The sequence below is a fragment of the Bos grunniens genome, chromosome 4 (assembly GCF_055505025.1).
Source record: "Bos grunniens cultivar Pamir isolate PY7600 chromosome 4, Bosgru_T2T1.0, whole genome shotgun sequence".
NCBI lineage: Eukaryota > Metazoa > Chordata > Mammalia > Artiodactyla > Bovidae > Bos > Bos grunniens.
Genome location: NC_141168.1, coordinates 31,225,375 through 31,235,396, shown reverse-complemented (window position 1 = coordinate 31,235,396; position 10,022 = coordinate 31,225,375).

The following is a 10,022-nucleotide window of genomic DNA, read 5'->3' as shown; positions in this document are numbered from 1 at the left end:
TGTCCCTGGGATTCTCCAGGCAAGAACACTGGAGTGGGTTGCCATTTCCTTCTCCAATGCATGAAAGTGAAAAGTGAAAGTGAAGTCGCTCAGTCGTGTCTGACTCTCAACGACCCCATGGACTGCAGCCTTCCAGGCTCCTCCATCCATGGGATTTTCCAGGCAAGAGCAGACATGTTATTCTAAGAGAACATAAAAAAAAAAAATGAACTTCCTGGACAACAGATTGAAGGTTTAAATGCCTACCTTTATGGTCATTATTTTCAGAATATTTATTTTTAAACTATCATACTTTGTTTTTTTGTGGGGAAAAACCATGAATTTAAAATATCAAGTGTTAAAATCTAATTTAACTCTAAGCATTATATAACTTCAATCTTGTTAAAATTTTGTTTGAATCATAAGGTAAGACTCCAGCCAGTAAAACTTTTGATAATTTTTAATCTTCCTCAGCCAGCTCACAAAAATATCAATATTGGATTGTAAGTAGCAAAAATAGTTTAAAATTAAGCTTAAAATCATAGTCAACAGAAAATTATTAGGGAACTTAGATGAATGGATAATTTGCATGAGGAAACAAAAACTACAGAAACTAATGAGTATTTTTTGCAATATTTTACTAGTGTGTTTTGTGAAATATGTTGGAGCTGATTATGTACTTTCATTATTAAAGATTTTTAAAATATCTGCACTTCCTCTTTACTCCTTTAAATATATGATTACAATTTCTATCCTCTCACTTGACTAAAAACGTTTGGAAACCAGTGATCTCTGATGTTAATAATAATCCCTTTTATTCCTAAGTAATGTTTTCCTCTCATTATTTCCTTATTGCCTTGTTAATTATCAGTTTTTGTGGTTTAAAAGTTTTTCCCTAAGGAAAATGAAACAAAGAGGAGGAAGAATTTAGCTGGAAAGTATAATTTTTTGGTTTTCTTTTACCAAATGATGTTGACCTAGTTTTATGATACCCACTTTGAAAATTATAGCAAAAACAAATTCCTTAGTTTCCTGAAATATCAGAAGGAAGCACACTGATACTTCTGTTTATGGCACTGCATTCTTTATATATTATATCTAATAATTTATTTGATTGCTTTACTTAAATCAAACATTAAAAATGGTTGTACAGTGCACCATTCATATCTGCAGGCTCTGCATCCATGATTTTGCAGATCAAAAAGATTTTTTTTTTAATTCCAGATGGTTCAAAAAAGCAAAACTTGAATTTGTCTCACACCAGTAACTGTTTACATAGCATTTATGCTGTATTTACAATTATTAACATAGCATTTGAGCTTCTCAGGTGACACAGTGATAAAGAATTTGCCTACCAATATAGGAGACACAAGAGATGTGGGTTCTATCCTTGTGTTGAGAAGATCTCCTGCAGTAAGAAATGGCAGCCCACCATGGTAATCTTGCCTGAAAAATTCCATAGCCAGAGGAGCCTAGCAGGCCACAGTCCATCGGGTCATGAAGAGTCGGACATGACTGAGCATAGCACAGCACACAGTAGTTACATTTTATTAGGTATTGTAAGGGGCCTTCTCTGGTAGGTCAGGTGGTAAAGAATCCGCCTACAAAGCAGGAGACTCCAGTTTGATTCCCGGGTCAGGAAAATCCCCTGGAGAAGGGAGAGACTACCCACTCGAGTATTCTTGGGCTTTCCTGGTGGCTCAGACAGTAAACAATCTGCCTGCAATGTGGGAGACCTGGGTTCGATCCCTGGGTTGGGAAGATCCCCTGGAGGAGGGCATGGCAACCCACTCCAGTATTCATGCCTGGAGAATCCCAGTGAAGAGAGGAGCCTGGAGGGCTACAGTCCATGGGGTCGCAAAGAGTCGGACACAACTGAGCAACTGAGCACAGCACAGTACAGGTATTGTAAGTAATCTAGCGATGATTTAAAGTATATGGTAGTATACACACAGGTTATAAGCAAATAATCCTTTATAATGATGTAGTATTTACATAAGGGACTTGAGCATTCTGAGATATTGATACCTGAGGGGTCCTGGAATCATCTCCTGTGGATACTGAGGGTGACTCTATGAAAAGAAACATAGTCACCATTCTTAGAAAAGTGTCTATGTCAATATCTTTTGTTTGATATCTATTTTTCTCTCCTTTGACTGGAAATGTGTTCTCTCTGGGGCTCTTTTAGTCTCATGCTAGTGGTGAAAAGAATATCCTTCTACCTGAGGTTATATAATATGACAAATACCACAGATTTTATTTAATCAACTCTCATTCTTCTGAGTTGGTCCTGGCAGAATTTTGATTTAAGTGTATTAAAAAGAAGAGACATCACTTTGCTGACAAAGGCCCATATAGTCAAAGCTATGGTTTTTCCAGTAGTCATGTACGGATGTGAGAGTTGGACCATAAAGAAGGCTGAGCACCAAAGAATTGATGCTTTTGAAATTGTGGTACTGGAGAAGAGTCTTGACAGTCCCTTGGACAGCAAGGAGATCAAGCCAGTCAATCCTAAAAGAAATCAACCCTGAATATTCATTGGAAGGACTGATGCTGAAGTTGAAGCTCCAATACTTTGACCACTTGATGTGAAGGGCTGACTCATTAGAAAAGACCCTGATGCTGGGAAAGACTGAGGGCAAAAGGAGAAGGGGGCGGCAGAGGATGAGATGGTTAGATGTCATCACTGACTCAATGGACCTGAGTTTAAGCAAGCTCCTGGAGATAGTGGAGGACAGGGAAGCTTGTTATGCTGCAGTTCATGTGGTCACAAAGAGTCAAACGTGACTTAGCAACTGGACAACAACAACAATGTTTATTTTGCTTTTGGTACCATTTCCTTACATTTGGAAATAAACTTCTCCTAATGTCTAAGTCTAGGAATTCACTATCTTTGTATTCATTTCCTCTCTTACCCAAATCTGTTTCTGAGAAAATATCTGTACACTTACTTAAATATTATATATTAACCTCTTCTGGAAGTAGTTCCCTGGTGGCTTAGATGGTAAAGCATCTGCCTACAATGTGGGAGACCCAGGTTTGATCCCTGGGTTTGGAAGATCCTCTGGAGAAGGAAATGGCAACCCACTCCAGTACTCTTGCCTGGAAAATCCCATGGACGGAGGAGTGTTGTGGGCTACAGTATATGGGGTCTCAAAGAGTCAGACATGACTGAGCGACTTTACTTCACTTCTGGAAGTATCTGCATTTTAAGATTTATAAAGATTTAAAAGTTTATAAAATTTTAAATTGCAGATAATAAAATAGGAGAAGTGAATAGGATGGTAAATGTGATGAAATATGTTTACTGGAACCCTTCTACCTAATCCAAAAGCTAGATTTATAAATAGCAATCATAGTCATGAGCCACTATGTAAACTTCGTTACGTTACAGGAATTGACTTAGGTGCTGTTACTCTAAAAAGAGAGAAGGTGGGAGAATGAGACCCTTTGGAACACAGAAGCATTTCACACTGAGTGTGGTCCATGCCAAGAGCAACAGTAAACCATCAATTTACATGAAAAGTCTTGAGACATGTGTTAGTGAGTTTTCTTACACTTATAAGTAAGAAAATGCAGTTAGATCACCTGTGAGGAGGGAAATTGATTGCATGTTGAGTTATGCAGGAAGATAGAACAGCTTCATGAGCCCAGAATTTTTCTGAGTATTGATGTTCACAAAAACTCTGATGGACAAAGAGCTTGTGCATTGATCTGAGCTTAAGTGACCAGATCATCGATTTATTTACCCAGAAAATACATAGCCCAAATGGAAGATTCGATTGGGTCCCAGTTGCCCTATTCAACTCTGGATTATCCTTCCTGGGAAAGTTTATGTTGGGCCAGTTCAGCGGGGATGTACTTCTGCTGCATCAATAATACTACTTAGGTTTGTCTTTGTGACAATCCTTCATGTTCTGCTAAAAAGTTGGACTAATATATTCCCTACATGTTTCAAAAATCATGGTATAACTTAAACTAAAATGAACCACCTGGATATATGTTGTTAGGATTCTTCAGGTAAAAATAATATAATATTCAACTGCAACCAGCTGATACACAAAGGGAGATATAATGGCTCAAGTTACTGCCAAGTCTAGAGAAAGTGTGTACACTTAAATGAGTATTACACAATTTCTCTGCTTTGTATCCCAGCCCTGCTGCTGTCTCATATTAACTTTGTACTCAGGTTGGCCTTCTTTAGGAGAGCTGCAGTAGGTTCTGGTCATAACTCACAAATAAAACTATCCAGAATAAAGTCATTTTACTCACAGTTGAACAAAAATCTGGGTGTCATAGGCAAAATACTGACCTTCTCCAATCATGTCTGTGTTCTCATCTTTAGAATCTGTGAATGTTATCTTATGTGGTAGAGAGACTTTGCAAATGTCTTTAAAGTTATGGATGTTAAAATGGGAAATTATCTTGGATTGATCAAATGGACCCAGTCTCATAAATTGTGTCCTTAAAAGCAGAGAATCTTTCCCAGCTGTACTCAGAGGAAGATATGACCACAGAAGAATGGTCAGAGTTCTGCAGGGCTCCTGTCTTTGAAGACTGAGGAAAGCATGTGTCATAAGCTGAAGAATACAGTCAGCCACCGGGAACTGGAAAAGACAAGGAAAGGAATTCTCCCTTAGAATCCCCAGAAAGGAGTTTACCCCTGCCAGCACTATGACCTTAGCCCAGTGATGCTGTTGTTCAGTTACCAAGTCATGACCTACTCTTCGCAACCCCATGGACTGCAGCACACCAGGCTTCCCTGTCCCTCACCATCTCGCAGACTTTGCCCAAGTTCATGTCCATTGCATCGATGATGCTATCCAACCATCTCATCCTCTGTTGCCCTCTTCTCCTTCTGCCATTCAATGGTATCCGCCAGCCCAATGATACAGGTGTCTGATTTCTGGCCTACAGACCTGTAACGGAATAAACTCATATTGCATAAGCTGTTAAATTCATGGTAATTTTGTTACAATAGCCGTAGAACTAACACACTGAGTTAGGACATGTAGATTGGACATGTTTAGATCCGCTGCTGAACAAGTGACAGGGATGAGGGAAATACCATTAGCTGATTGACTGAGGCATGAATTAAGTTACCAAAGTATTCTGGAGAGAAAGATAGGATAAGATTTAAAAAAGAATAAGAATCAATGAGCCTACTTTAAATGTCACGTTGCACTTGAAAATATGTGGGTTGTTTTCAAATATCTTTTGATATTGATTTCTAACATAATTCTACAGTGATAACACAACAAACTCTGTAGGATTTTAACACCTTTGGACCATGAAATTTTTACACCATGTTTTATGTCCCTGGATATGTTCCAGTGTATCCTAGTTTATAGTCTATGGGAACTTGAATAGGATTTGTATCCTACTGTTGTGTGAAAATTGTAGAAATCTTAATTATGTTGAATTGGTTCATAGTGCTTTTCAGGTCTACTATGTCCTTCTACTTCTCTGTATATTCATTTTACTAGTTTTTGAGAGTTTTATACTGAAACTCTAGCTAAAAATCTTATTTTTTTCTACTTAAAAAAGAATTGTAATATACAGTGGAACTATATGCAACTTTTTCTGTTTTTTCCAAGTCTCCTGTAATTGTGTTATCCTACTTTTATAATTTAAAAAAAGTAAAAAAATGAAAGAGACAATGAACCTTTAGAGCTGGGAGAAGTGATCCACATGATCCATAGCTGTCCCACAATGGAGAACAGAGTATGTGTGGGCTGTCTACAACATGTACAATAGTGCACTGACCTCAGATGGGATGTGAAACTGTGAGATTCCTTTAAGACTCCAAGGTCTGTTCAGCTCCAAGGTTACTCAAAAATGTGATTTCTTCTTTTCTTTCTAAGAGGGATATGGATTGATTTTTCTTCCATGTCTTACAACTCCTCTTGATCAATGTATTTTTAATGTCTAAGAAGATTGTAATTTGTCACAGGACCTGTCTGAAATTAGATGAGTGATGTTTAATGCTTGGAAAATGCTTGCTCAGTGCCTAATGGAGGAAAAAATGATTCAGTGGAAGAAAAATAAGGCCAGGGCAAAAGTATGACCAACTGTTTATGGAGGTATGATGTTTTTATTACCTAGCTAGATCATAATATAAAATCATAAACTCATGAAAAAGTATTGTAGCAACCCATTTAAATGAATCATATAATCCTTAGTTCACTGAGGTCTTTCAAGACTTCCTTACGTGTATTAACAAAGACCTGTTTTCCAACTTTTCCATTTCTGGAATACAGTAAATACTATACATATTTGCTGTTATTGATGCTATTTTTATCTCTATAATGAGTATCTACAGTATATGGGATGGCTCAGAGTTTCTTCCAGAGTAACCCTGAGGTATAGGGAAGACCTATATGCTGAAGGTAAAATTAATGTTAATCCTAAATAGAAAGTAATAGATGATTTCTTAGACATGCAGAACAGTAAGCTTGGCTAGAAACAGCATTCAATTGAATAAATGAAAACAGAAGTAAACTTTTGTAGATTATCTATCACTTTCCAAAGGAAAGAATCTGAGGGACATGGGCATCTCAGTTGTGAAAGGACTTTGCCCAGGCATTGCCATGACCGAGAGGGACTAGCCATCCAGACCTATCATTTCTCCTCACCTACCAAGCAGCCACACGGTGGTTACTAATGCAAATTCTCAGGTCTTTAATAGTAGGACACAGCATCAGGGACCTTGTGTATACATCCTGAAATATACAAAGTAACTGATACTCTATCACATCTCAACCCAGGTCACATTGTCCCTGGTTTATGGTGAGAGAGTCCAAGGCCATGAAACAGACTTTGCACTTTGGGAAATTCATCTCTATAGGGTCTCTTTCTGGATGGCACTCAAAAAAAAAAAAAAGTCTATAGTTTGCTACATAAATTATTTTGGAGATATAGCCTATGGGAAAATGTGTACAAAATTAGATAAATAACTAATTAAAATATACATACCCTATCAGGTGTAAGATGGATGAGAAGTTTTGTAGCACAGGGAGCCCAGTCTAGCCCTCCGTGATGACCTGGAGGGATGGGATGGGGGAGGAGGGAAGCGCCAGAGGGAGGGGATGTATGTATAATTATGGCTATATGCATTGTTGTATGACAGAAACCAACACAACCTTGTAAAAAATTTTTTTTAATTTTATAAAAACATTGAAAAAATAAAAACTCCCCTGGGATAATATTTTTAGTTGAGTTGTCTGTATGTATTCTGTAATTTTAGGATTGAATGTTTCTTTTTACATTCCAAACTTCACAAAACATGGTAAACTATGGAGAGTGACTATGCCTCTGTATTTTTCAAACTATTTCAGAAATAATGCCAGACTGGGGTTCTCAATCTGCTTATCTGGCATCACTCCAGAGCTTCCCTGGGACACTTGAAAGTATAGGGAGTGGGGATGACAAGAAAGGAGCGTTCTCTTGTCACAGCTACTAGGAGATATTACTGGTATCTAGGTCCTAAGGCGTCAGGTATACTACACACGCTGCAATATTGGGAAAGTCACACACAGCAAAGAACAAAGAGCTGTCTTGTCCTAAACGCCAATTCTATTTCTGTAGAGAAACAGTGCTCCTAGTCGCTTATGATGTAAGGACTGCTGCAGACCTTCTGAGATTACGATTTAAAACAAAAAGACACTAGGGGTTTAGGTGCATTTACTGCAGCTAGATCAGGAAACAGTATGACCAGTTTAAGTCTCCATTTCTGTATCATTGTATATAACTGTATGTTTGTGATGGGGTGGGGTGGGCTGGCTTTGTGTGAATTTCTTTACTCTCCAAAAGACCCTAACAATAAAAATTAGTTTTTCTCATTTTTCAGTGACTGGAGACTGATGACATAGTCCTTGGGTCTGGAGGAAATGAAGATCTTGTAAACTTTCTAGCTAGCTTTTTAAATTGTATTTATTTGTTAATTGGAGGACAATTGCTTTACAATGTTGTGTTGGTCTCTGCCTTACAACAACACAAATCAGCCATAATTATAGATACATCTCTTCCCTCCTGAGCCTACCTCCCCTCCACCCAACCCACCCTTCTTGGTCATCACAGTGTCAGGCTGGGCTGCCTGTGTTACACAATAACCTCTCATTACCTGTTTTACACCTGATACTGTATATATGCCAATGCTACTTTCTCAGTTTGTCCCACCCTCCCTCCCCAACTGTCCGCAGGTCCATTCTCTAATAGGTTCATCAGTACTATTTTTCTAGATTCCATATCTATGTGTTAATATACGATATTTGTTTTTCTCTTTCTGACTGACTTCACTCTATTCTAGGTTCATCTACCTCAGTACAACTTTTGATAAATCAAAGCGGCCAAATCAGATAACTTGACCACAGGAAATTGCAGCCCTGCAAGCAAAGTCACGGTTCTAACTCAGCTTCATCCGAGTCAGTCATTCTGTGTTTCTCATTAATCACAGAACCCTTCTTTCCACTCGACTTAATCCTCCAGAGGTGACAGTTTAGGGGAAACCTCTGAACACCCATGCATTTTCTCAGCCAGATTACAAAGTCCAGCATTATATGTACACTTTGCGATGTAGAAATAGGTCACCGTACAAATAGGGGCTGATCAGATATCAGAGGGAGCTGACCATTGAAACAAAGGCATTCATTCCAGGACCGCTGCAGCTGCATCTCACAGGCCTACCCTACACAAAGACTCTTCAGCAAAAACCCTTTATGAGTGAGGTTTGAACAATCACACAATCAGTGGGCATGACAACATCCCATCTTTTTTTTAAACTCAGTGACCAAAGATCAGTTCCAACCAGTGAACTTTGTAATTGTTGCAAATGCCCTGTATATGCCTGGCTTGTCCTGCCCACAGGTTTTCAGGAGATAAAAGTTAAGTCAGAAACAAAGTTTTATGGAAGTCAATGAAGCCTTTTTAAGAAACATGAGTGAGATTTTTTCATCTCTTTCCAACAGAAAAAAAAAGAAAAAGTTAAATTTCTGTTCAGCAACCTCAAAATCAGCAAAACAAAGAAAAATATTCCATCCCCCAAACCTAACAAAAGGCCCATTTACTCTCTGACACCCTGGGTGGACTTTCAAGCACACTTCTCCAACAATCACTGTATTATGCCCATAGAATAATGCCAACCTGTGATGTGGGGTTTGTGCAATCAATTTGGAATTCAGAGTAAACCAAGACCAAATGATGCCCCAATACCAAGTCATTAAGGCTAAGCCAAACATAGGGAAACAAACCAAAAATAAGTCTTCTTTCCAGGAGTAGAAATTGTTGCTATTGTTTTTCAGTCGCTAAATCGTGTCCCACTCTTTGTGACCCCATGGATGGCAGCATACCCGGCTTCCCTGTCCTTCCCGTTCTCATGAAGTTTGCTCAAACTCATGTCCATCGAGTTGGTGATGCCATCCAACCATCTCATCCTTTGTCGCCCCTTTCTACTCTTGCCCTCAATCTTTCCCAGCATCAGGGTCTTTTCCAATGAGTCAGCTCTTCGCATCAGGTGGCCAAAGTAGTGAAGGCAGAATTAAAAGTTAATATAAGGGAATTCTGCCCACAGGACAAGAACATATTCTCAAAATGAAAGAAAACATGACCCACATGATTTTCAGCACTGTAAGTGTGATTCTTGATGTCCTTCCTGTTCATACATGGACAATTCACAAAAGAACATATTTGTCATCACAAACTGTTCTTAATAGCTTTGGGCTTCCCACATAGCTCAGTTGGTAGAGAATCTGCCTGCAATTCTGGAGACCTGGGTTCTATTCCTGGGTTGGGAAGATCCCCTGAAGAAGGAAATGGCAACACACTCCAGTATTCTTGCCTGGAGAATTCCATGGACAGAGGAGCCTGGCGGGCTACAGTCCTTGGGATCACATGAGTCGGACATGACTTAGCACTTTCTTTCGTAATAGCTTTAAACCTGAATCATGAAATGTCCATGTGATAGAAGCAAGCTTTAGAGAGTTTGTAAATGTATCTACATGTTTAGAACATGTTTTTAAACAAAACCATGGATGTGTTTTTGAATG